The sequence below is a fragment of the Sturnus vulgaris genome, chromosome 3 (genome assembly GCF_052056855.1).
Source record: "Sturnus vulgaris isolate bStuVul1 chromosome 3, bStuVul1.hap1, whole genome shotgun sequence".
NCBI classification, from domain to species: Eukaryota; Metazoa; Chordata; class Aves; order Passeriformes; family Sturnidae; genus Sturnus; species Sturnus vulgaris.
Window position 1 is genome coordinate 69,052,223 of NC_142245.1, and position 27,789 is coordinate 69,080,011.

General features: G+C 39.2%; 1 long non-coding RNA gene across 1 annotated transcript; it reads right to left on the minus strand.

The window, feature by feature from the left end:
- LOC148224397 (uncharacterized) lies at window positions 1-27,789 on the minus strand. The gene is made up of 3 exons (XR_015802883.1): window positions 27,704-27,789; window positions 950-1,014; window positions 1-225 (listed from the first exon to the last, which is right to left on the minus strand). It is a non-coding gene; the product is annotated as an uncharacterized LOC148224397 (long non-coding RNA).

Genomic DNA, 27,789 nt, shown 5'->3' on the forward strand with positions numbered 1-27,789 from the left:
CATGTACAGAAGTAGCAGAGTTTTTCAGGTCCTGCTGCCTTGCCCCCAGAAATATGCCTTTTTTCTTAATAACAAGTGGACAGCCACAGCCATACTAACGTTGACTTTTATTTATGTGCTGCTTCCAGTGGTTTGACAACAGCTTTGTTTCATTTATTCCTGGATTCCAAACTGAAATAATAATTTCTTCTTCTGAAGGAAGTAATTCTTATTCTGCTTGTGCAGCTACAAGTAGAGAAAGAAAAAGAAATTAAAAACACATAAGGCCCAGATTACACATAAAAATATGTTACTGAACAGCTTTGCTGTGGCAAAACTATATGAAAAAAAGGAATAACAAACAAATAGGATCAAAAAGATGGACACTGAAATGTAGTCATGGCTTAACATCTAAAAGTGATGCACTAGGCCAGGCTCAAAAACTCAGTCACATAGGTTGCTTACATTTTGTCAAAATTACTTAAATTTTTGGGTTTATCTTCTGTTTGTCAGAGATGTTATGCATTTCTACAGCCACAAACATTTAACAAGTAAGAGAACAAAAAGGGCTTTAGTGGCTTGTTTAGACACATCCTACAAAGTCCTGCAGACCAAATAGGTTCAGGTAGGTCACATCTGTGTTACAGGTAAGCAACCAAACCAAAGCCCACGGTTTTGTGAAGCATGAACATTTTCTGCAACAGCTTTGCAACACCAATTGTCGTGTTTGCAGTGTGAGTAGGTGTTGAAAGTTAATGAACCTAACAATACACAAAATGACAGGATATTCTGAGTTTGAAGGGACACAACAAGGATCATTGAGTCCAACTCTTAAGTGAATGGCCTGTACTTGGAGCAACCCATGACCTTGGTGGTATTAGCACCATGGTCTGACCAGCTGAGCTGATCTCAGGATCAGATGAAAAAAATATATAAAAAAAAGAAATTGTCTTGTAAATATTTCACTTACCACCAAATGATTGTCGTGCTCAGAAAGGCAGAGAAGACATGGCAAATCTGCATTGCAATTGACACCTATTGGATATTATTTGATTTAGTGAATTGTAAATTCATCACTGATTGGTTTTACCTACAGTTAATATCAAAGGTTTTCAGTTCATATTTTAATATCTAAAATTAAAACATGTATTAAGGATCTAGATTTCTTGTGATATTCCAGATGCAGATGGCTCAAAGTTGTCTTTACAATGCTTTTTCTTTTCAATGCTCTGTGTGTGAAAAAATGAAAAGTAAAAAACTTTCTGTAAATTGAAATTAATATCTTTATTCCCTCAATACTGCATATGTAAAATAGATTTCTATATAAAACACCTGTCCTTTAGTATGGCATTATTGCTGTTATTAGTCTTTTATTTACATTTGTTGATCAAAAAACCACAAATGACAAATACATTACTTTGCATAAGTAAACATGAACTCTAGAGTGCACAGGGAATATAGTTCAGAAAAGTTAATAATCATATCGAGTTAATAATGTGTTTAGGCATTAATTTCAGTTGCACTCACAGAGTAATTGTCCATCTAGAGGAAAAAGTAGCTTATCTTCAGTTCCATAAAGATAAAAACAAGCACTATTAAAAATATCTTTCCTTGCAAAAATCATTTCAGCATCTCTAGATTTCAGTACTTATGAAACTACCTTTTTCATCCTGACAACTCTTCTGCTAAAGACTTCAAAGTTTCCACCCTGCTTGCCATACGAAAACAAGGCATAGAGCTGCTGAGAGGAATTGTGCGTCTGCCTGTCAGTCTATCCCACTGATAACTTTTGAAACTTTTACAAAATCCCAGAACTGTCTCCAGAGAAGGAACCTGTGGAGGTCACCTGGTCCAAGCCCCCGTGCTCAAACAGGGCCACACAGAGATGATTTCCCAGGACTATGTACAGGTGGCTTTTTAATATCTCTAAGGATGCAGACTCCATCGCTTCTCTGAGAAACCTGTGCCAGTGCTCTGTCACTTTTACAGTGAAAAAGCCATTCCTTATCTTTGGAGAAACCTCCTGCATTTCAGTTTGTACCCATTTTAACTCCAACACACATGTACGTGGAGAAGTCTGCAGGCCTCTTGAAGTATTGTGAAAGTTAGTAGCCAGGAGACAGGACACCTCAGGTGAGTGAGGGCTGCCACCACATGAGAAAGCTGTTCATGTTAGATGGCCAAGCAGGGTGTGCATAGGTGGCTGCCCACACTCACTCTGGCTCCTGATGGGTAGAAGTACCATCACAAGAATCATGAAAAAGTGTGTTGATGCTATGAGGCAGTGGCTTAGAGGCCCTAGGACATTAACCTGCAAGAAAAATAATTTCTTCCAGTCCAATGCTCTAAGAAAAAAATTGCTCTCTGTGTGCAGCTAAGCCTGCTCCTTGCAGTAGATGACTATTGCAAATAAAATCTTTGTTCTTAGTGGACTTGGAGAACCCAATCTAATAAGACAAAAGCTACTTTCATCTATCAGTGAACCCAATGTTACCAAAATCTATAGGTATGTATTTATGAATACAAATTTTGCTAGGACAAGGTTGATTTTTTTGAGTGGAAGGCAAGTTTGCAATATAAACATGTTTATTCTTCACCGGAGCGGAAACTCTTGATTTTTTCGTGTCTCAACAACTCACAAGGAAACAACCCCTTTTCCAAGAGTTATTATAAATGTTACAGGGCCAGGATCCCTCAGGTAATCATGCAGCAGCTGCCTTCCAGGTCCTGAGAAAGCAGGCTCTGAGTCTTGGGAACTTGTGTTGTTCTCAGTTTTGATTTGTGCAAGAGTTCACTCAGAGGCAATTTTGACAATTGAGCTGAAGGGAACCTTATTCTTGTAAAAGTTTTATCTCAATGCAGCCTTTCTCCCTTGGAACTGGACAATGAAAATGGGCTAAGGTTGTTTATCTGAAAGGTTGTTTATCTGAACCCTGACCATCCCATTTCAGGGCTTGTATAACTGAGAAAGTTGTGTGAGCAGAGGTCCAATATCACTGATTACTACTTCAGACAGAGATATTTGTAATAGCTAAGCTGAGAAGCAAGGAAGGTCCCAGAGCACAAATTTGTCTCAAAAGTAAACAAGTATCTGTATTTGTCAGCTGTTTCCCTTGCACCTTTTGATGTTACTGAAGTTTGGACAGTAATCTCTATTCTTTCCTATTTATTGTTCAGGCTTCACATTGCAGTGTTTCAACAATTTCCATATGCATAGAGAACTGCATGATTACAAGACGTCAGATGCAGTTTTCACTTTCTATCATCCTCTCCCTGAATATTGGCACTCAGGCTGCACAGGCAGGCTGAGACTGCCCCTTTACTTATTTGGCCAAAATAGTGCCTTGCTTTTTGCTTAGTGATTAAAGCAGAAGGCAAGTTTTTCTCAAGAGTCTCAAGTTTGTGCCTCTGGCCCAATGAATAATTACTTATTCAGGAAAGAAATTGAGAGAAAACAACTGGAAATTATTATTATTGAATAGTTTCACATGATCAAATGGGTAGCATAGTTATCTGTACTGTGAAAAAAATTGAGAAATTTTGAACCTGTGTCTCCAATTCAGAGGAAATTACTACTGCCATGTTATTGGCTGGTTGGGGCTGGTTATCTGGTTTTTTTTAAAAAAATTCTTGAGTTTGTCACAGTGGAGAGTGGGAATTTAGTTTTTTTTGAAATCACAGATTGTCAGATTCATGGGTCATGGAGACATGAAATTACTACCTGGGGCCATTAATTGGACAAACAGAATATTGCTCTATTTCTGAATCTCTTAATCATTCAGTCCAGTTTTCTGTGGAGAAAACTTGGTGCTAGTATACACTGATGGACTTTTCAGATGCTTCACTTGGAACATGTAATGTGAACAAAAATTAAATCACCCATGATATTACTTTCCATGAAGGAAAGTTTACTGCTACATGCAGTGGAAAAGTCCAGAGGTAAGAAAGATTCAAGAGTTCAACAAAAACACTGCTCTTCTGTAACACAATCAAAATTAAAGAATATATTAAATCAGAAGTGTATGTATTTATTTATCCATCGGTTCATCCTGTCTTTGGGCAACAAAGTGTCCAAAACCAGGCTTGTGATGATCTCCCTGGGAGCCACTGAGGAACACCAGCCAACACTGGTTTAGTGCTCTGCTAACAGCATCTCCACATAGATTTAGTGGAGACATCCAGTCTATGATGAATACAGCCTAGGGAAAAACAGGCCTAGAACTGTCTACTGACTCATTATTAATACATTGGAATAGTCTGGACCTGTGACCTCTTTACTGAATCTTCCCCTCTCCCTCCCACAACTTTTTCCTGCCTGTGTGCTTGTCAGGAGCCTTCTGGACTTTGCACGTTCACAAGCACAGCCACAGCATCTCTCTTCACACTCCTCTTGTTACCTGTGCCCCTTGCCCACAGAGAAAGCACCCTTCAACAGGACAGAGCCTCCAGGCACAACCAGCTTTTGTGTGCCCAGCATGCAAACACATCGCCCAAAACGGATCAGATGTGATTTCCTCTGGTAGTGCCTACTGTGTGCAGCTCAATAACAAACCAAAAATGCAAGACACAGCAGGGGAAGAAAAGAAAAAGAAAAAAAAAGAAAAAGAAAAGGAAAAGAAAAGAAAAGAAAAGAAAAGAAAAGAAAAGAAAAGAAAAGAAAAGAAAAGAAAAGAAAAGAAAAGAAAAGAAAAGAAAAGAAAAGAAAAGAAAAGAAAAGAAAAGAAAAGAAAAGAAAAGAAAAGAAAAGAAAAGAAAAGAAAAGAAAAGAGTGGAGTACATTAAATTTTGTTTCATTATTCTTGTTTATCCCTGTTACTTACAGCCACTAAGCAAAAGACTAGCAGATTTAAGTTCCATATAAAAATGAGTAACAAGACAGGTCCAGGGAACAATACATCTGAAGGAAAGGGACTTCCAGAAGCAGACCCAGGGGCTTTTTTTTGTGTGAGGCCTGGAAGCAGCTAATCTCTGCTGAGTAAAGATAGCCATTCAGCTCAGAGCAGTCGACTGCACTGCCAGAGGAGGAAAACCCAGGAATTGTTTCATTGTCATTACTGGGGAGCCACCAGATGCTTGGGATTCCATATATTTGGGGGATAAACCTTTCAAAAGCTCCATTGACACTGGGGTATGTCAATAATTCCACGTATTAGTTGCATGCAAATACTACACAATAAGGTATGGAAAGCAAACTGTAATTGGGAATACCAGGGCGAAGGGGGCTCTATCTTCTGACTGAGCCCATTGTTGAACTCCAGGCTGAACCTCCGACCCTTTACTTTGGAGGGACACAATAGGCTTTGATATGAGATGGTGGGAAAGGGGCTTGGAGGCTCATTTCACATTCAGCTGCAATTCATCAGCTTGGCTGGGACTTCTAGCAGCTTTAATGACCACTGCAATTGATGGTTAAATCAATTTGTGACGGTGACAGCATGGCTGGCCCCTAGACTGTAACAATTCGGGATTACAACAGGCAGAAAGGGCCCCGTTATTCAGACATGCGTGGTTTCTGCTCAGCTCAGAGTGGGAACAACAGCAGGACAAAGTCTCACAAAAACAAGACCTGGAGAATGCACACATTCACTCCAGTTGACTACACACCACCATGGCTTCTTTGTAGCGTGATGAGGCAGGTAAAAAAAAAAAAAAAAAAAAAAAAAAAAAAAAAAAAAAAAAAAAAAAAGGAAAAAAAAAAAAAAAAGCATTGTTACAAATAAAAATATACAGTAAGACACAAAAGACCCTGATATCGAACTATATCCTTAGGGAAAGTGGCAACCCAGAAGAATTTCAGCTTTGTTCCTCCAGCGACGAAGTGGGTGGTCTGTCCCCCCTCCACCCTCGACCCCAAAATGTCTCGGCGCTTGCCCCCACAGAAAACTCGGCCGTGTCTGGGTTATGATCGAGCAGGTTTGCGTTTGGCAAGAGGGGCATGGGCAGGGGGGATGGGTGCCAAGGGGATCTCCGGCAGTGCGAAGGAAGAACTGCTCCCTCTTCTGTCACTGCGGGATAAACGCACTTGGAACATGCTATAATTTGTTTTGCATGTTTACATGACTTTAATTACCTCTTACACCAAAGAGGCATTACAGGGAAAGAAGACGATCAGAGACCACTCTGGTGGCCTTGCACTTGGCAATTTTGTTGCAGGAGATTCGGTCGCTTTGGAGCAGGGTCTGCAAATCCGGTGCTTGCCTGATGACGAGAGAGAAATGCACCTCCAAATCATCTTAGCTCTTCCTTCTCCTGCATTTTGCTGGTCTAACATGATATTTGCATCCAAAAGAAAAGGTGATGTTGAAATCAGACAGGAAAATGTGTGATTGTGACTCTGCTTTTCAGAAAAATATTTTCTATAAACTAAAAATTATCAGATGTATATATCTGTGTTGAATTGTAGATATGACCTAATGTGCATGTGTGGTTTAAGTCAAATGACACTTAAAATATGTCAGTTGATTCAGTGTAAAGCTAATGTTCTCTATGTCATGTTAATTGAAATAATGTATTCAGCCCAAATAGAACAGTTATAAAATTATTATGTGCTGTTGTGTATCTAACTAAGCATAGATTCATTAAATAAATCAATATGTTATGTAGTCAGAGAATTAAAATACTTAAAAATTTATATGAGGAAGCTGCTAATGTGAGGACTGCAAATTATGCCAATCAATAACTTGCAAATTATATCGTAATTAATTACATGTCTCTGCTTGTGGTTAGGAAGCTATTTGTGTGTATACTAAAGAAACGTGTTGAAAATGAGCTCTGAAAAAAAAATGAAAACGTGAGACACATTCCACTGACCTGTTATATAAATAAATCCCTTCATTCACATTCTGAGTTGAAGTCTACAATTAATAATCAACTCTGGCATCTTCCTTACAAAATGTCATGGTCTAAATGTTGCAAAAGAAAGAGCTTTTTAGCTCTGTAAGTATGTGAATCCATTGGCTGATGTTAGTACCTGAGAATTTGTATCCTGAAACAAAGTACCACATCTTGAATATATAAACAGGGTTTTTTTCTTTAAAAGATCTGTCCAAATATTGAAAAAATATTATTGCTAACAGTGGAAAGGTCTGGCACCAGGTCCAAATCCTGACAGGAAGGAGGTTGGAAAAAAAAGGAATCACTTGGTTTCTATGGTAACAGTGCTAGTAGAAATAGTTGTGTGAGCATACCGAACGTGCATAAAAGCCTTCCCAAGGGAGGTCAGAGGATTTGAAGAAAGAAGGAAAAAAAAATGGCAGCCACTGCAGAAAGCAAGCGACATTTTATGCTGAATAAGTGTTTCACATTTGTGATGTGATCAACTACAAAATGCTGTTGCTAAGAGAATATTAGAAAATGTTTAATATCTATCCATTTGTACTCTGTGTTTGTGCATGCTTGTTACTATATCAGACAGACAACGTATGCAAATTTGCTTCTGCACACATGTACATGGAAATCAGTGTGTGAATAAATAATACATCATCCTACACAATGGAAATATAATGTGAGACTATAAAAGACTCTTTAATACATGCATTATCATATATAATGCATCACATATGGACAACTTCACTATATCAGATATATTAAATACATCTGTGCACATTTAAACTATAAAATATAATATCAGTCTAAAATATTTGACACACTGATTGCTCTTGAGAAAATCAGCATATGAAGCAACTCATGAGGAGCAGCAAGAGGCATCCAGCATTATTTGGGTCTAGGTATTTAATTTTGGCAATTCAATCATTTTAATAACGTTTTATTTTATTAGTGATGACCAAGAAGAAGTACAGCCTGCCATTCAGCCTGCTTAGAAAACAGGTGAACACAGTTCATTGTTTTGAGCAAAAAATGCTCACCAGCCTTTTATTTACATCTGCTTCAAGCTTCTCCACTTGTTGTTGGTTGCTATAAACTCACTCCAGGGGGGATGGATGGGCACAGAGTGAAAATGTGACAGAGGCTCCCATGCAGAAGATGAAATCCTGCATCCATAAAACCAGGGAAAAGGGGAGAATTCTCATTTACATTTGGAAGCTTCATTTTTGCAACCATGAAGGAAAATATTTTTGGCAACGCCTGGTTTGGAAAAATGTGTGTTGTTTTCATGGATTTTTCAGCTTGACACGATGCACCAAAATTTCCAAAGCTTGTTAGGTTACTTTCTGTAAGTATGGTATGTTATGGAATGGTAAGAGAGGATTTTCACTCAGAAAAGATGGCTACTGAAAGCAGGAAGCAGGAAGATCTATACCATTCCTGCATCTTTAAAATTCAAGAGCAGCACCACATTTTCTGGGACCAGCACTTGCAGGCACGGCAGTAGCACAGAAGCCTTTTCTTCTTTTCGCTCCCTTCCCACCCCCTCCCCTGTGACTACACCTCACCCCACCAAAACCAGCCATCTAAAGGGTCCCAGCAACAGAAAGCAGCTTTCTCCTGCACCAGGGAGAGAGATGCCATCACCATCTTCTTCCCTGCATGCAGAAACTGCTGCTCTTGCTGGCAGGGTACAGGGTGTGCCGTGGGCACACAGCCAGCAAGGGACTTGCCCCAGGGACCGCCCCAGCAGGCTTGGAAGAATGACAAAAGATGCATTTCAGACACAGGCTGCCAACGTGGGCTCAGCCAGTCTGATGCTGGGTAGAGGCAAGGCACTGCTCCGTGAGACAGTGGTGTTTGTGGAAGGTTTCTGTGCACTGGTAGCACCACCAGCTTCTCAGCTCATTTGGAAATCCACTATACTGGCTGTACTGGCCCTCTTGAAAATCAGAGGAAGCACCACTATCAGTTTCAGAGTGAAAGTACATTTTAAGGAAGATATTTTTCATCTCCTTTGAATGAGGATTTGCTGCTCACATTAGAGATATATGGAAATTTAATCGTACAATGATCATTCTTCACCCAGCTTCCTAAACTTCCTCTGCTAGCCAAAAGCACCTTGTTAGTCATTAATTTTCCTTAATTTCAACTCAGGTTCGTATTTCCCTGAAATGTACAATGGCTCTTTGCAGTTCTCAGAGTTGATATTTGTATCTGTCCTTGGAATATCACACCACATTGGCATCTAACTAGCAAATATCATTGTTATTGCCAGAGCTGAGGATGTGGGAACACAAAAACAAACAAACAAACAAAAAACAAAAACACCCACAAATCAAGCTATAAAAATATTAGGAAATCAAAGTATGACCCAGTCAAAACGGGGAAGAGCCTTTCAGTGTGCTCAATAAGCACTACTACTGGGATTTCCAATGCTGGTGATCTAAAAGTGTGAAGCTTAAGTAACTCTGAACAATCCAGAAATGTCACAAAATCAACGCAAAGGGGTTGAACTGAGGATTGTCTATGTCCTGTAGTAGTCTCCCTCTTTTGAGAACTGACAGGATTAAAAAATGCTCTCTGACTTTCTCACACAACCTCCAGTTCTTTCCAGAAGCCCTAGAGGGCCTGACTCCATTTGCTACATTCTCCAGGATTTAGGTATCTTGATATCTTAATACATGGATCTCTTGCCATCTGAACAGTCGAGGTCCAACCATTCTTTTTTTTGTGCCCTGCAGTGAATTAGACCTCAGCTGCTGAATCTTATCCCACATTCACAAACCTACCCTGCCCCTCCCCACACTTCTGAGCAAATTTCTCTTTTGTCTTCTGCTACATGAGTGCTTTCATGTGCAGAGATCCATGAATCTTTACACCAAAACTCCTGTCCTCATTCTGCATGGTAACTTGTCCTTTTGCTTGAATTAGCTATGCTGTATAGCAATAATTCTGCTTTCCTACTCAGCAAGCTCTCTGAGAGAGATGCTTTACATCTGGCTGAAAGTATTCAATGGTACAATTGTACCAATTTATTCTACTGTGTATGTCCCTACCAACATCCCCACTTGCCAGTATTGTCAGTATTGTTTAATCTCTTCATGATAACCTTAGCAGGAATTCCCAGCTTAGAGACCGGGTCTTGGCAACATGGAGGTAACACTAATGTGCTTTTGTACTGATGAATTTATATGAATGACTTTAGTAAAAATGATGGCCATTTAAGACAAGGACTAGATAACAATCAAAGAAGTGACAGCTGTATTAAGTCCAGATACATAAAGTATTCTTAATTCAACTTCTCACCTGGGGTTTACATTGTGAGGTTGATTTATCCATGGCATATCTAGCTTAAAGCTAGTTCAGAAATCACTATATTGCTCCAGCAAATTCAGTGATTGTACATTAAACACACCCTAAATCAATGAGTAAAGGTTTTTAATGGAGCATATCTTCCAACATGTGTATGAATTATAAAGGGGAAACAGCTGTCTGAATTAGTTATATTTGGATGGGTGCGTGGGTGGATGGTTGGTTGGTGGGTTGGTGGGTTGGTTGGTTGGTTGGTTTGTTGGTTGGTTAATTGATTGTATCAGCCTAATGACTTTAAATTTCATTCAGTATTGTACAAACTCATCAAACAAGTTATCTTCTCAGAATCAGTGAGGCAATATTTGTCTTTGTTAGAAGAAAATGACAAATTAGGTTTTAAAAACACATAAACACACAAAAGCAGCAGTCGTATGACATTTTATATATATTTTGATAGGGAGTTTTATGGCTTTTTAGGGGGTGTGGGTTTGCCTGATTTCTCTAAAGAATGTCGGACAGAATATCTAGTGTTCCCAATATTTACAATGCTCTGGTCATTTGTGCTTCTTCATCGGCTGCAATTTGCTAGACACAGAGTTTTGTTTTTGCTCCCTTGTAGACATTCACAAAATTCTCTGTTGTGGTCCCTTTATGGTCTTAAAGGCCCATCTCATCCCTTCAGAAAATTTAGCACATGACTGCTATGCCCCATACAGGTCCACCTGACTGTCCCCTGTGCCTCAAGCAAAGCTGGCCACTCACACATCCACCTGGTGAACATGTTCATCCTGTCATCAGAGTGGCTGAAATTGTGGGGAAACTCAAAGACAGGTGTAAGGACAGTAGTGACTGCCTAAAAAAGTGAGTTTGATTCAGATGAACTGAAATACTTACAGATTTAGTGCATTAGACAGTGTTTCTTGTCATACTCAAACATCATCTAAATCTTATCCTCAACTACTGAATAATCATGTTTATATGAAGCAAATATACTGGCCAGATGGACTTTATAGAACCCATACCAAGAGTCTGGGTTTATGGCACACGGTCAGAGGAATTACTTATACCAGCTGACTGTAAAGGGCCCATATCACAGTGAGGCTAATTAGTCTTTTAAACTTGAGTGAAGGAAAATCTTCACTGTATCATCGTTATAGTTATTTACACTATAAAGAAGAGCATGATAGTCAAAATGAAAAATTTGTTAAATATGCAGGTCCAAAAACTTACTTTCTTGCTTTATGCAATTAATAAGAACATAAAACCATGAGTGCTTTAGATATACTTAGGTCAATCTGTACTTATATTGAAATAAAAGCCTATGAGGGTTGAACATTGGAATAAAAATATTCAAGCCCCTGCAATGATGATCACATTCACATATTGTTGGCCTGTGTGGTGATGACAGTATCAATACTCATAATTATCTTGGATATTAGTGTGTTACAGGACTATCTATCTGGTGTCACAAGAAAAATGTCTCAGAGGTTTTCTTGTCCTTTCTTAGTGGTTAGTCTCCTCGAAAAGACATGCAAAACATGTAGGCATCCAGTCCTCTAGAGCTGAGACCATAAGCCAAAAAAAATGTGTAGAAATCACAAGAACTCAATATCTTCATTTCAGCCTGAGCAATTTACTGAAAAATTATCCATTCACCTATGCAAAACCTCTTCAAAATACTAATGTAAGAAGCATTACATCTTATCTGTGTGAGCTTAAATCATTGCATAAATTTCCAAACAGCAAGTCGAGATGGAAAAGAAAATAAAGTGAATTCTCAGAATTATCATCTAACTTCAGAAACAGCTTTTTTCTTTCTTTTTGAATTACAGAGTTACTGTAAATTTTATTAATTCAGGCATAGTATGAGGTTTTTATGGTTTTGCCATGAAAAAAGTTGTTTTGTCTGGGACATTTTCTGATACTTTTACTTAAAATAGTAATTATATTTTCAGGTAAGCAGACTGAATTCAGCATACTTAAATACAATAGATGACTTTGCTTCCTGGCATTGGAAAATGAGATATTCATTCCCAGAAAATGATATTCATTCCACTTTTATCAGTTTTCAGACTACTGCTTCACCAAAGTCTTAGGAAATCATTCATGAAAATTAAAATCCACTCTACAGGGATGCTTGCAAAGCTTATGCCTGGCACAAGCCAAGGGGTCAGGATTTGGTTCTTTGTGTGAGCCTAAAAAAACCACAGTGGCTTTGAAGCAACAATGTTTCTGTAGTGAAAATTACATGGTGATTTTGTTACATGTCGTCTCCCATGGTGCTTAAGGGAATAAGAGGTTTTCTTTGCCTATGATCATTAGAAATTGTAAATCTTAAATCATAAAAACAACGTCTAACAAATACAGTTTTGCACTAGCCAAGGAGTGCAGAAAATAGCATCTCATTAGCTGTAAATCTTGGCAGAAAAGAGAAACAGAGCCTATGAGCCTTAACAACAGCTTCTGTGCAGCAGCCATTAGATCACACTGAAAAGCACAACAGGTCTAAAATTTAGTTGTATGCATGCCCATATAAACATTTTGGTATTATACGATCATTTAAGTAATCCAAAATCTATGGTTATAGGCTTATGCCAGCCTTTAAAAGATTAGAGGTTATACTTTAGGCTAATGAATTCCACTTACTCTTATTTTTGAAAGCTATATTGATCTCTTCTAAAGGTGTTATTCTATTCAGCTTTTCATTGTTTCCATGTTTGGCATGTTTTTGGTATGATAGTGCTAAGTAGGCACAGCAAACATTTTGTTATGTGAGTAAAACCAAGTTTGAGGCTGGTCTGTGCAATCCCCCCCATAGCTCAACCTAGACACCTGCAAGTGCAACAAGGCAGCCCAGTCTGAGCCATTAGGTTGCCTCGCTCCTGCAGAGCCCTCTCATGACTGGGTGATGTGGCACAGAAGGACTTTGTGCTTTTTGCATGGCCACTTCAAAGAAACATAAGCACAGCAGGTAAAACCTACCCTTTCATGAAACTCACCCCATGTGATGGGAATCATGCAATGCACAGCTCTGATTCAATCTCATGAGCTCCAGAGAGGTGCAGGTACCCTGATGCCACCATGTTCTGTGCCTTTGGTGAGCACACATGTCAGTCCTGAGCATTCATCCATCAAGGCTGAATGATTCTTTTCAGGCTGCAAGACATCTGAAATGAGCACCTAAATGAAGCTGCCTGAACCTAGCCCTAAAAGGCAAACCCTTGGGTGAAAAAAATCAGGTTTTGTCCTTGCTTCTGTGTTTCTTGAAACTGAATATATGAGAAAATTAAAAGCAGACAAGCCAAAAATACTAGGGACACTTATTTTAATAAAATGGAGAAAGCTGGAAATAGCAAGCATGAAACCCACAGTATGAGGTAGCTACCGTTTGTTTTGTGTAAAAATACTCTGTCACTTAAAGCTCCAGAAAGTTCTCACCAAGAACTCTTTGCTTATGTGGCACTGAGATCTCCTTCAGCTGCTGAAGATGGGCTAAATAGCAGTCAATGTCTTCTTTAGGAAGTGGTCTGGGCAAGAAAAGGGGGATTTCTTCCCTATGTACAATGAAAAAGATAAAGAAGTAGGACTTAGAGAAAACCATCAGAACACAAGATGCTAAGTCTTCTCCAATCCCTGTATTAGTGGTCTGCTTTTGTCATACATGTTAACCCATGGAATAACTTCAACTGCTGGCATTTGGAGTCTTAACATTCTGCTTTTTTTCCTGTCTGGTTCCTTTCACATTTGCCTGTTTGGAAAGACCTGCTGGTAGAAACGACTGGAAAATGAGCAGACAAATAAGAGGGAACAACATGAGGAAACAAAGCCATCTGGGTCACATTTCCCAGAGTAAATCTTAGTAAATTCTGACTAAGTCTACCACATCACACAGCTTTACATCAGACTGGAAACTAGCCCAAGTTTTTAATTTTTTATATAGACTCTTCCTTATATATCTTTCTCACAAAACAGTTCTGAATAATCTTCTAATTTCTTGTTACTGTCACCACATATGTGAGCTTTCCTCCCAAAGTGACTAAAGGTATTTTCTTATCTAAGGGACACCAAAGCAGGGTTGTGAACCTTAGCATCTACTCACCAAGATCACACACATATACACGGTATAGCATTCAATAAAGTTGTTAATTATTTCTTTCTGCCAAGAAATTAAAATAGTCAAGTGCATTTGCTAAAAGAAAAATATAATCTACCCTATAATTACCTTCTTAAGTAGCATATTTCAATAAACATGCCCCAGCAAGATGCTTTGCCATCAACATAAAGCAATTTAAAACATTTGGAAAAAAAGCATATTGAGAAAGAGAATGCAACAAAGATAATTAAAACCAATTGGGAATGTGGTAGATATGATTCTGAAAGGGCAATAACCTAGACAGGAATGGATTCAGTTTAATGAGTAAAATCAAACATGTCTGCTGTCTTTAAAACAAATGATAGATAAGAGCAATAACCAAGGTTTAGACTAGGTCATATATTTTATTAAAACCCATATGGCATGATGATCCACTATGAAAAATAGTGGTGGTAGTTTATTGCTGTGGTTTGTAGACAGGAAGATTTTCATTTAATTGAACATTTTCCATCGTGTTCAAGACAAGAAAGTGTTTCTAACAATTTCCTTTTAGTCATTATTTTGGCATTATGATGTTTGATAAAAGAAAAAGCAGAAGCTCAGTAGAGCTGAAGTAATGTAATTTAATAACATGTGCTACTTGTTGTTTGTTTTAGGACAGGCGATTCTTACCACCTGTTAAACATCAGCATACCTCATATTGGACAATTGGAAAATGTGACTGATCGTCCAATATCAAGTCCAACCTTGAAGTAGTATCAGATGTGCTACTGTTCTGGGGCAATGTGGCAGCAAATTGACTGATTAGATTATAAATAAGTAATTTTCTTCTTTCGTTGGTACCACTGGGATCTGTGCAAGAGGGACGAGAAAATTCACATTCCCACACTGTGTGATGAGGAATATGCAAGCTGCATGGGTATTAATGAGCATGCATCTGTCCTTCATAGAGAAAGTTCATAGTGCTCTGGGGATGAAATCAAGCAAAGTTTACAGATCAGCAACTTGTCAGCCCCAACCTCCAGATGAAATTAAATGCAGATAAAACAAACAGAATGTTTTAAGGAAATGGAAATACCAAGTGCTGGAATTTCCTGGCTATATACAGCTGGATTTATTTCAAGCTCTGTGGACATGGAAAAAAGTATGAGCTCATAGTCCCCATATGGGAAATGTGATGTTGGTAAGGGAAGAAAATAGAGTTATAGTCTCTGTTCTATGGCAACTGCATGATTATCCATGCCAAAGACAAGGAAATAGCCCCAACAAGAATAGCTGGTCAGTCACAGCGCTGAGGAGAACATGAGCAAGAGCATGTACCAAGTAATAATATGGATGAGGCTTTCTTGGACTGCTGAGAGGCAGGGAAGAAATAAAGCCACGTGGAAGCAAGCTGTGCTATGATCCTTGCCCTGGCCTTGTGTAGTTTTCTAACAAAGAAGTGGGCTATGTGACTTACTGATTTTAGTGTGCAGTGAGGGGTCAGCTTGAATTAAAAAGGGTATGAAATACTAAGACAGGAAAATATCAAGTCCACAGGTCTATGACTGCAGCAAGGCAATGTCAGAGAAGGGACTGCTCTAAGTGGCAAGTCTGAAGGGACTAAATTTCTGTTATCTCATGCTCACACTCAAAATTTGTTGATGCTTTTTGCTCTAACCTCTGTGTGTGTGGTTCCTCCGTCTTTAAAACACATGGTCCACTGACAGGATGTGCCTAACATAGCCACTTAGGTCTGAGCTGCAGTGTGGTTTTGAAGAGGATCTGCCAGTCATTCCCACTTGCCATGCTTTGGTTTGCATCTCTGCACTCTTCTGCAGCACTCAGGTCCGTTTTCTTTGGGTGAGATTTAACTGGAAGGTTGCTTTGCTGCCTCTACCTAATGTCCCCCAACTGCTCACAGGTATTCAAAATATGCTGAAAAGATGTAGCAAATCCCCCGCAGTGTGAGCGTTAGGTCAGCAGCCCCCTCTCTGCCACATAGACTCACTAACACAGACACAGATTTCCACAAAAATGATGCTGCAAAGTCATGAGTTGCAGCAGTAATAAGCGAGAGAAAACTATGGGAGGAAATGAACCATTTTTCCTTCAGAGCAAGGCTTGCGTGGTGCAGAGCAAAAGTATCACATGCCAGACACAAGAAGGAAAATAAGTATTGAATAGCTGTTCCTTAAATGGGCAACTTACACTCTCTGTGCACTGACTGAGGTGGGTGTCTTGGAGAGAAATCACATGCATTCATGTAACTAAAGACTATCTGGAGGCATACACTGACGAGGTCAAATTAAAGTTGCACAGACCACCTTAATTCTGGCATTTCCTAAGTCTCAAGTGTTTGACTTTACAACCTTAATAATGTTCTTTTAACATAGTTTTTGTATGTGTAATAAATTATATTCCCTTCTCACTTTCACTGCTCTTCTCACCAGTAATGCTGTTGGACTCTGGTCCTCCGTTATGAAAACAAATATTGGAAATTATTGCTGTTGTTATTGAAACCAGATGTACTGCTCTCAATGGCATTTATTTGTAGAGTGTCAAACTCTGGAACATTCAATTTCAGGGTAGTTATTGAACAAAAATGAGCAATATAACTGCTAGTGAAATGTAAGTGCATGAAAGGCCTAGAAGCTGTCTCTTTCCAGGAAAGTTTATAATTTTCATTTCATACACAAACATTCCCACAAATGACTGTGCAAAAATGACCCAGTCACATATTTGTATCAGTATAGAGTAATGAAAATGTAAGAGAGTCAAGGTTGAAGAATCTGGGCCCAAATATGTGAAGTACTAAATCTGCCCTGAAGAACATCCCTCTGCCTGATGGGGGAAAAAGAAGTGATGTTCATGGTAAACTCAAAAAGATAAATGTAAAGCAAAGACTTTATTCTTGCTTCAACTTATTTCAGATCTCAGGTGTAAAGCACCTTGAAGGACAGAATTTCTCCCCATCTACTGCCAAGGGATATGCATGCTTCAGATTTAGAGGTTTAATCTTTGAATGTCGAGTGGTCGGTGAGAAATATTCCATCTTGTCTGTTCTATGTTGTCACTTTTCATCCTGATCTCACCAGCAATTAAATACAGTGCTTGGGGGAGGAAAAGGGAAAACAAAATAGGAGGTAACCATTATCAAAGTCTTAAAGTAATATCACAGCTTCATATAGTAATCAAAAATTAGGATCTCCCAGAATTAAACAGGATACACTCAATTAATTTCTTTTTTAAGGTATTTTAGTATGAAGTTTCAGTTCATAATCATCTTCCAACTTTCCTACAGGATTCCCACCTGAGTTAATGCACATGGTGTGTCATGTTCTTTGAGTCATCAGGGCTGTGCTGCTAATTAAGCTGTGTTAAAGGCTAAATCCGCAGCTGAAACTGCAGCCAGGGAATGCCTGTGTCCTGGGTGTGCAACACAAAAATCTAAAAGCTCTGTAAATTAGTCCATGGGCTTCTCAGATTGGATGACTTGTCTTGCAGTGTTTAAGTCACTTAGATGACGTGTCCACAAGCCTAGATATCAGTGTGCTTTCATCTCAGAGAGATGTCAAGAAAGTCCATATATTAGCAGTTGTCTCTCCCTTATGCACTGTAGTAAGAATGGTGCATTAAAACCAGTTGAAAGATTAAACACTCATGGAAGACATGTAGAAAGGTAGATGCAGAGTAACATAATTCCATGCTCTGCATGAAGAGTAAAAAATCCTGTTTTCTGAGAGCTTTTGCCACTTAAACACTTCCCTTGCATAGGTATTTTTCAGTGTGACTCCTTATACAAGTCTCAGGCTCATGCAGCACACTCATCTGCTAAGAATCTGTTGGTTTAAATAAATAATATATATAAGGGAAGGCTGAACAAAGCATTATATGTACAGATAATCATCTTTTCAGTATGTCAGCCATTATTACTAAATTAGTCCCAACTTCATTATTCTTGAAACCTTGAATTCCTGAATACTTTCTATTCATTTTTACAGACTCTGCTGTTTCTGGCCAATCAGTCTAATCATCTATATTTGCCTTAGTTTATCACCCTTCCATCTCATTCAGGAGAGCAAGGGTAACCTATTGATTGACTGATTTCACGTCCATCCTCCTGACGTTCCTTAGATTTCGTGAAGCAAAGAACAGACTCCCCCCTCAGAAACCAATTTGGAATTTAAACAAGACTTCAGAGAGGGACAAGTTCAAAACAGCATAGACTTTTACTGGCAAGTTAATCTCTCAATACTTCTGACAACTGTGGAGAGAAGGCAACATCTGAAACAGGGAACAGTGACCAGTTATTTTTTAAAGAAAAATGCAATCCGTTTCAAAAAGCATTTTACTGCAACCTAAAATGTCCATCTGTTGAAAGGTTTGCAGGAGGAAAAGGGGGGGGAAAGCTTTTTGAGTGCAGCTGTAAGGAAAATATGCCCTGTTAATTTATAAAGTTTTTGATTTTATTATGATTTATCAGACTTATTCTGCATATATAATGTATGTCCTAAAATCACAGTATAGGAGAAACTTTTTAATAAAAAAAAAAGTTATTTTTGTAAATTTTTTATTAATATTGTGAAAGGATACTATTTTTACTGCAATATCCAACCATGCCACTGGAAAATAGTGAGAAGAAAAAATATATTGTCTGGCACTGGTTGCCATAGTAACAAGCTGAAGTTCAAGGAGAAGTGGAGAATCTGAATTCTGTGGCAAGGTAATGAATTTAGCATCTACAGGAACAGAAATGGATTTTCTGTCACAGTCTGTAAATCAACCACAGGAAACCAACATGTGGGAGAAATTTTGGAATGCTTTGTATCTGCTTCAAATGTATGAAAAGTGTATCAAAATTAATTCTCAGGGCTTTGTCTTCCAGAGCCTTGTCTTTCTTTCTGTTCAGATCAACAGACTTAAAAAGAAGCTGATGTTTGTTATTAAAGCAAAGGCAAAAGCCTTGCAGTTTTCTCAGTAAGCCCCCTGAAGTCAGCAAACACACCCTCCCCAAGAGAGCTGCTTTAACACATTCACTTTCCACAATGCACCCAAGTGCCGAAGGTCAGACATGAGTCCAATCATACAAGCCAGCTTTTGAGATACTTTTCAATTTGTTTTCCTATATGCATGTTATTTCCTAAATGCATGATGCAGGTGAATAAAGGAGTGAACATGAAAATACTTGAGGTATGCAGCTCAGCATCGAGGAACATTGGTCTGCCCTGGAAAAACCCAGCAAAGAGCAGCTGTGTGACAGGAGGAGCTGCCTTGGGGCATCTGTCACACCGAGGAAAGGGGGAGATGGGCTTTGGACTCTGGGCTGGTGTCTCATGACCAGTGCCTGCAGAAAGGCTGCACAGGGATTCAGGGTTCCTGCAGAAGTCAGAAGGGATTTGAGGGAAAGATGTCCATGCCTCAGTCAAATGTCTAATCTGTTCTCATGCTTTCCCAGCCTCTTTCCAATGGTTTGTTGATCTCCAGGATGACCTTGTCTTTGGCCACAATAATTATGCCTCAGCGATCCAGACAGTATCAGGAAGAAAGGTATAGGAAAAAAAGGTCTCACAACAGTGGGACCCAGCTTATCTTCTTTATGGTCTCTGTGCCTTTAAAAACATGAAAAATAAATAGCTTCTCTTTCTACCTCCTATCCTGGAGCAGATGAAACACACCCTGGGGAAAGGGAGGAAAAAATTCTCTTAAATAAAAAGAATTATAACAATGCACTACAGTTAATTATCCATAATGGGCTCCATTCCCAGTAAATCGCACCCATGTAACTCAGATGCAATTCTTCCAAAGTCAGTGAAGATAAAGTGGTGTGAAATCACCATGAGCAGAGAATACAGTTAAAAAAAAAAAAAGAAAAGAAAAGACAGAAAGAAAAAAAAACACTCTATAAAAAATTAAGTAGAGGAAGATATTAGACAAAGAAAAAGTTATATTTTATTTTGATGTCTTCTGCTTCAGACAAAGGAATGCACTCCTTTTACTGTATCACAGTACCTAGTACATAATAACAGATCCTGTTATTGTAGAGAGTGCATATGGAAAATCAGTTATCTCTAGATATTCTCTTTGACTACCAGCCATGCAACTGAATCCTAACTAAACATGAAATAACATCTTAGGAGTTAAAATATTTTACAGAGTTTCATGTAACTTGCAAATTTTGACTAATTCTTGTTAAAATCCTCCTTTGCTTCCACAGAAAAATCACAACCCTGGGTAGCATGAATTCCCCTGGATGTGCATTTGTAACTTTCTTGTAACAAAAGAAAAATTTTAAATGTAATTGAAGCTTTTAAATTAAAATATCTAATATCAGAGCTATTTTTTAAGATTGATTATTAATACTTTTTTCACTTAGTTATCAAATTCCAGAGGGTAAGCCCATCTTTGGTCATTTATTAGAAAACAAACAGTATTTTTTTTCTAACTGCCCCATGTTTTGTTCTGTTTCTCCAGATTCCAGTTCCACTACAATTGCAAGAAGTTAGGCATTGGTTTAATGTAAGTGGGCCTCCCAAGTCATGTCAAATCAATCAGTGAAAGTTTTGAACATATATTTAAATATTGGGAGTCATGAGACTAATTGTAAATAGTTTCAAGACTTCTAGTGATCTGTGACCATTTGGAAAAAAAGAGAGGAAATGCAAAAATATACATTTCAAAAGCACTTCTGGGCTGGTTTGGACATCTGTAGAATTAAAGACGTGCTAAATCCCATAGCTACACTTATACTTTTTGCTCTTCTGGGAGAAATCTCTCAAAAGCTTCAGCCCCCTTGTCCTTTTATAAATACATCTGGTTTTAGGCAGTAATGGTGTCCCACATTTCTGCAGATTTTTTCTGAAACTCTAAGTATGAAGATAGTAGGAAATCATTATTTCAATTACTACTCCTGCTGTTAGTATTAGGCTCTGACAAACAGTGCATGACTTCCATTCACATAAACTTCTCTTGGAGTGGAAAATAATAAATCATTACACATAGAGGCCCTTTTGATCATAATTGAAGCAATAAAGTATTAATTACTAATTAAATCTGTTCAGTCTTTCTTACTGTCTTCTCACCCAGGTGTGCCATGAACCACTGTAATAACCCATTTGTATTAGGGTAAAAAACAATCAGGTACTTTTTTTTTTTTTTATAAATAATTTTTCTGCAAGAGTCATCCTTGATTCCAGTAACAGTGTGACTGTACACTGTCATGAATCAACTGCTGGAGCAGCTAAAGGGGTGGGAACATGTGTGGTATTGCCAGCAAACCACTGTCATATCCACTGTCATGTCAGATCACAGCCTCAGGCACAAGGGTGGAAGATCTGATTAGGGATTCATCTCTCTCTCATCATGGATGAGATTTCCAGGAAGTGTGGAGCACTCTACATGACTTCCTCCAGTACCTTTGTGAATTGAACCCAGTATATTCTTTTCATCTATGTAATAATAAAAAAGAAAGCATGATCATCTATTTAAGGCTGGGACATTTTCCCCTGTTTTTAAAGTATGTACATTCTGGTCAATCTTAGCAGATGATTTTTTCACTTTCTTTTTTTTGCTTCAGTCACCAAAAATCTTTGTTTATAGTATCAAAAATACATGTGAATCCTTCTCTGAAAAATCTCTCTTTGACTATCTCTGTGGCAGTTTCCACAGCTCATTAATTTTTCTGTGCAAATATATTTATGAGTAGAAACTATTCTCCCTCCCCCTAAGTTCTTGTCAGAAAGCAGGGAAGAAGAGACACTGGAAGGACTCATGGCGTGAATGATTGGCCTCTATTTATAGTCTGCAGAAATATAACCTGCATGTTTGTGCTGTCCTCGTTCACCTGAGAAATCTTCCTTTGTGCTAATAATTCCATTGAAGTAATTACTGTTTGAAGAGCCAAAGTGTGTTATGTAGCCAATTCCCTTCACAAGCCAAAATGCACAGCTGCAAAGCTCCAGGAGGCCACTGAAAGGCATCCTGAAACTTCACAGTAGTGGCAGGAGGGAAAGGGAGGACACCTGGCCCTTCTGGCATTCACCTAGAACTGCATGGTTATGAGCAGAGAGTGGGAAAGGGGAGGAGAGAGACAGTTATAGTCAGTCTGGTCATTCTTCCATTTAATCTTTAATCGCCTCAAAGGGATTTTTGTGATTTGGTAATTTTTTAGCTGTTGGAGATGATAGAGTAGCCAGGAGTTATAAGTTCTCTGGATTCTGTAATGAATGCCACACCACAATTCTGCTTTCCTTGATCCTTCCCAGGGCTCATTCCTGTCCCTTTCCTTTGAAAGGAGACTTCTCTGCAAAAGGACTAGTTTATCTGGCTTTCCATAAAGATTGTTCTCATTACCCAAACTGGTTCAGGCAGAGGTAGCTCAGCTGCCCACAGCACACAACACTGTGATGTGCTGCAGGAAATCAGCATTGTGCCCGAAGACCTGAAAGTTATTCATGTATCTTACTGGCATTCCTAGAACTTTATCTCAGTTCTAATCCCTTCTAGAAGCGTCTGTCCACACCAAGGACAGAGCCACAGACACGGAGCCAGGATAAGCTGGCAGAGCAAGCCACACGCCTGCAGAGCTCATTACCAGCATTCCCAACTCATCACTAGGCTGGACTGCTTTACAACTGCTCCTTAGTCTCTCAAGGACTGTCTGGGAGCACGGCATGCAAGCGCAGGCAGGGTCCCTGCTGACACATCCACAGGCTCAGACATGCTGAAGAAGATGGTCCAAGAGCTGTGGTTCAGGCTGTAGAAGACAGTGATCACAGAGGACAGCCACAGACCTTGCAATTGTAGAGAAAGGGAGGAAAAATATCTCCAGAAGCACAAAGCTAAACATGAAGCTTCAGTTCTGACATCCCCTAACATTTGAGTGCATGCCCTTTAAACATAACCATCCTTTTATCTAGTTCATGAACACTAGAAGAAAATGGTTGCAAATAATATGGCAGGGGCAAGAGGTGTTTAAGCATCTCCTGTCACAGGAGAGCTTATCTTACAATAAGCTTTAACTTTCTAGTTCCTGAAGCATTGACAACCACATGTAATTCAGTAAGGAAACAGATCTCTGATGAGGTTCTGTCTGTAGTACATACTTTATGGGGTAAACACTTGAAGAAAGGCCATTTGACACACTATACCCAAAAGTATCAATAAACAACAGAGACCTCTGCTAAGAAAGCAGCATTGACAGAGTCTCTTACAAAGCCAGAGGAAGCCATGTAGCGAACAAATTGTTTACATTGAATGATTTAACCATTATCTCAGTGGATAAACAAGACAGTATCCAGGATGCTTCAGTCTCTACTTGCCAGGAAAGGCGAGAGGTACTAGTTTGATCTACTGGTGTTATTCTGGAGGGCTTTTTCTTGCTTACTGCTTTAGAGACTAATGGAGTACAGCTGTAACCGTGTTCTAGGGAGCTCTGGGCAGAGATCAGACAGCATGTAAAGTCCCACCAGTACAGATGTTGTGTGCAGCCAGTGGAAATTCAGTCAAATACTTATAATTGCTAAAGTAATTAAAGCTCATTACTGAAAGTAAACATAACTGCCAAAGTTAGTGCTCCTGAAGGAATAAGTGGCATTCCTCATTTATTCACACTGGAACCAGAGGAGATCATTAGGACACAGATAAACTCTGGGCTGACAGGGGAGGAGTACTTTAATGAGGAAATAGTTAAAACAGATGTTAATATGTTTATATATGTCAAATTGTGAAAATTTTAAAAAATTATACTGGAAGTGGAAGGTATTGAGGAGAGGAGAGGAGAGGAGAGGAGAGGAGAGGAGAGGAGAGGAGAGGAGAGGAGAGGAGAGGAGAGGAGAGGAGAGGAGAGGAGAGGAGAGGAGAGGAGAGGAGAGGAGAGGAGAGGAGAGGAGAGGAGAGGAGAGGAGAGGAGAGGAGAGGAGAGGAGAGGAGAGGAGAGGAGAGGAGAGGTCTTTCTTTCATGGCAGCAGAAATGAATTGATATTGTAAAGAAACATAAACAGTCTCACTGGACTTCCCACTCATGCTGCACATCTAATGTATTAATGTGGAGAGCAGGGAAAAAATCTGATGGATCTATAAGGCACTGAGCAGCAGGGAGCTGGGCTGCCAATTTAAAAAATGTGAATTGATACAATCCAAAATCACAGCTTCCAAAGTTGGAAGCTCAAAGTAGTTAAACTCAAAATCTTTTTGCTCTTAAGCCAACTTCTAGCTCTTTAGGCAGCCCCACCGCTACCAAGTGAGAAAAGGGGGAATTAGATGGGATTTTTTCTGTGTACCATTTGTTTCATTTGGGAAACTGTGCTTCCATGAAAGCAAAATAAAATAGCTTTTTCTGTTCAGCATCTGCTCTGGATCAAGAAGCAAAATTTAACCAGTGTATTTAGAGGCAAACCAGTACACGTACAGTATATGTACACCTATATATAGCCCCATATAGGTACAGATATAAGCACCTACAGGTTTGTATAAATGTATATGATCAAACTACATACAGAGAAAAGCCTTGGTGAATACACATACATCTTCACCTTTATCTATCTCTACAATTATACCTACACATGCTGATATACACATCTGCACTTTCTGTTACATGCACAGATGGCCATGTGTGAAGGGATGTGTATACTCATACATAACATGTGAGGTGCATTTGTTGTGGTCACTGGAGTCAGGACAGGCTCCTCAATACAGCTGTCCACAACGATCTTAGATATCCTCTGCTCTCCAAGGGAGCCACACAGGTCTGGCAGATGTGACACAGTCTGGGAGACCCATGGTTTTGTGAATTGATCCTTCTGGAGGTCATGGACGATGATTTTGACAAGTTTCAAATTGTATTGCATGCATATGTTTAGACAACTAAAACTAGCTCTGAGCCAATGCCTTCCAAAGCTGCTCAGCTGACCCAGAGTGAGCATCATTTGTTCACCTGAAGAGCTCTCGAGCCTCCATTGACTGTCCTGACTAAATTCCCATTGACTGGTAAGGAAGCTTAGGCAGCCAGCACTCACACATTGACACCCGTATGAAAACAGCAAAATTGAGCAGTCCTAACCTCACACAGAATCCCAGCTGTTACTGCAGATGTATGAATTCTCTCATAAATTTAACTTGCAGACCATTTCACCTCTGCAAAAACTGTGCCTGCTGCGGCTGTAAGTGGAAAAACAATTTTAGGTATTTTTACATGCTTTTCAATGACTGGCTAGTTGTATACCTTGACTGATTTATGTTTACCTATTGCAACATGCAGGCAAAAGGCAATCATCTTGTCACAGCTAAATTTATCCTGCTATTGCCCTGTTCTGGATTACCATTTCTTTCACACCTGAGTGCTTCTACTATGCCTCAGAGAAAAGAACCATTTTCATTTCTGTGATAAAATGAAGTGCTTTCTCAACACTTAGTTTATGGCAGTCTATGACGTTGTTGACATTTTTGTATTGAGTATTTTATTGTATTTAAATTCCTTTTCAACCTCAGTAAGCTCTCTTTAAAAACAAGGAAAATTCAGCTGAAATTGTTTCATTCTGACTATTTATCAAATTTTCTACTTAGGATTTTTGTGCTTTATGCTTTAACATAGTTGAGAGATGTGCTGTCCCTACAAAACCTGGAAATGCAGGGCCCACTTTGGCAGCTGTTCCAGGAGGAAGTAATCCCCAATGCACCAGGGGCTGGACTGACCACAGTGGCTGCATAACACACCTCTATTGGGAGGCAGGAATTCCTATTGCTACAATCTCCCTGTTGCAGCTCTGCAGTAGCTCACACTGTCGGGCTTAGGGAATAAGAATTTTCCTTCCTGTGCAAAGTGATTTTCCCACTTTCATGTAAAAAGAGCTGCCATCACTACTTTATCAGAAAAAAAACAAATTTCAAAAATCACAAATTCTCCATGTGACTAAGATGAATCTGATTTCATGATTGAGCAATGTACATTTTGCACTTGCTAGGAGACTTGGCCAAACATTTTCACAGGCTCAAGTTTACCTGTTAGATGTTTCTTCTGCACTGGCCTAAGAACAAAGTATTTTGTCAATTCTCATATTGATCCTGACTTATATCTGTTGATGCTTTGAAAATGTATTTTTAATGACCTAGGCACAGTTAAGAATTAATCACTTTTCAGGGGAAATAAAAGGAGCTCTAACATGCTATATTTTGCAAGGTAACATACTGAGGAGAAATGAATGCTGTGTGCTTGTTCACGGCTTTGCAAGGCTAATGTCAGCACCAGAGTCACACCTGGAAGCCTTCCCAAATTTTCCACCAGGAGACGAGTCATGATGTCGGTGGCACCTGTGGATAAGCAACACATGCAGCTACACACAAGCCATTAATTTAGCAAAGCAGGATGTTTTCATTTATTGTTTGTCAGCTCTATAGTTTGGCATCACAGAGATGAGAACTAGGGATGAGAGAATCTGAGTGAGGAGAGTATCTACCTACACCAACTATCTAAAATGCAGATAGCTTGCTCAAAATACTGAATCAAGTATTTCTTTCAACAAAGAAAAGATTAAATAAGTGCATGAATAATGCATTATCCCTTTCTTGGTCGCTATTTCAGCTTTTTTATAATTTTATATAAAATAAAAACCAAAACAAACAAGTTATTGCCCTTCTTTCCTTGGATAAGAGAATCATAGAATCATAGAATGGATTGGGTAGGAAGGAACCTTAAAGATCACCTAGTTCCAACCACCCTGCCATGGGCAGGGACATCTGCTACAGCAGGTTACTGGGAGCCCCATCCAACCTGGCCTTGAACACCTTCAAGGATGGGGCATCCTCAGCTTCTCTGGGCAACCTTCTCCAGTCCCTCACAACCCTCAGAGCAAATAATTTTTTTCCTACTATCTAAACTAAACCTACTCACTTTCAAATTGAAGCCATTCCCCCTTGCAAGTGACCAAAGCACAAGGGAAAAGTGATTAAAAACCATTTCATCAGTGCTTTCAGCATTTTTTCTAAGTGCACAGTTTCTCAGAAAACCACAATTTTTCAAATGAATCATGCTGAATTTAGATATTCTCCAAGAAGAGCAGCAGATGTGAAGGAGGGTGACATAATCTTGTTTTACCACTCAGCCAGGGCCTCAGTGCAAATGCTGCAGCCAAGGACTGATTGAAACCCAGGTTAGCAAACGGCTTTGGGACTGCAAACTATCCAACACAACATATGCTGTACTCACAGACCCTGTAAAAACACTTCATGTATGAAAATAGTGTCTGCTCCCTGCCTGCCAGTCCAGCTATCTGGTCATTTTTCATTTATAATGAAGGATGGCTTTCTGAGCCAGTGAATTCAGGTCATTATTCAGAGCACAAATTTTAAAGCATTCAGGTTACTATGCTCAAGAAACGGGCCTTGTTTTAGAAGGAAAATACAGGAAAGGGACAGGAAAGGGTCTCACTCTTTATTTGGTCCTTGTCTTTTAGTCTGACAGGACGTGTAAGAACCTCTTTGGTAAGGTGGCAGGTGATGAAATGAAAGCATGGATACCTGCCCTTGCCAAGCCTGGAGTTCTCCTTCTCCTCTGGTGAGTTGCAGAACATCAATTGCTTCTCTTTCACTGCTTCATTTCTTTT